This window comes from Nanorana parkeri, unplaced genomic scaffold, assembly GCF_000935625.1.
Source record: "Nanorana parkeri isolate BGI_ZX_2015 unplaced genomic scaffold, ASM93562v1 scaffold96, whole genome shotgun sequence".
Lineage (NCBI taxonomy): Eukaryota > Metazoa > Chordata > Amphibia > Anura > Dicroglossidae > Nanorana > Nanorana parkeri.
In genome coordinates this window covers 2374000-2374505 of record NW_017306364.1, presented here as the reverse complement: position 1 = coordinate 2374505, position 506 = coordinate 2374000, and positions in this window count along the sequence as shown.

Below are 506 nucleotides of genomic sequence, written 5' to 3'. Positions count from 1 at the left end.
GGTAAAAAAAAATTGAAACCCCTTTTTTTTTTGGGGGGGGGGGGGGGCGGCTCCCTGGATACAATTTTGGGGTGTAGAGGCCCACCTAAACCCCCTAATAAACAACAGGGTGGCCATTGTACCCAACCTACCATGTCTTCCATTTCTAGACATAGTGAAGGCAAAGAAACAGCGGTTGCCCTAATGACCCATTGTAATGGATGAGTTCACTGCAATACCTAATTTAAGCGGCTGGTATTGCTGCACTATGGACTCTCTGTACGTTCAAAACCCAGAAGCTGAAGAGGAGCCCCCCCTCCTAAATTACTGCTCAGATGATTCAAAATAGCATTTCCATTATATACTTTTTATATACTTTTGTCTTGTATTAATGTGAACCCGACTTGGCCAAAAACCAACAACAGGGCTGAAGCGCATGCATCTTGTGGTGGCTACAGGTCCCTGTGTTAGGCATCAGATTAATGGGGCCTTAACTTCTGTCCAATTCAAGATTAACCCCCAAAACC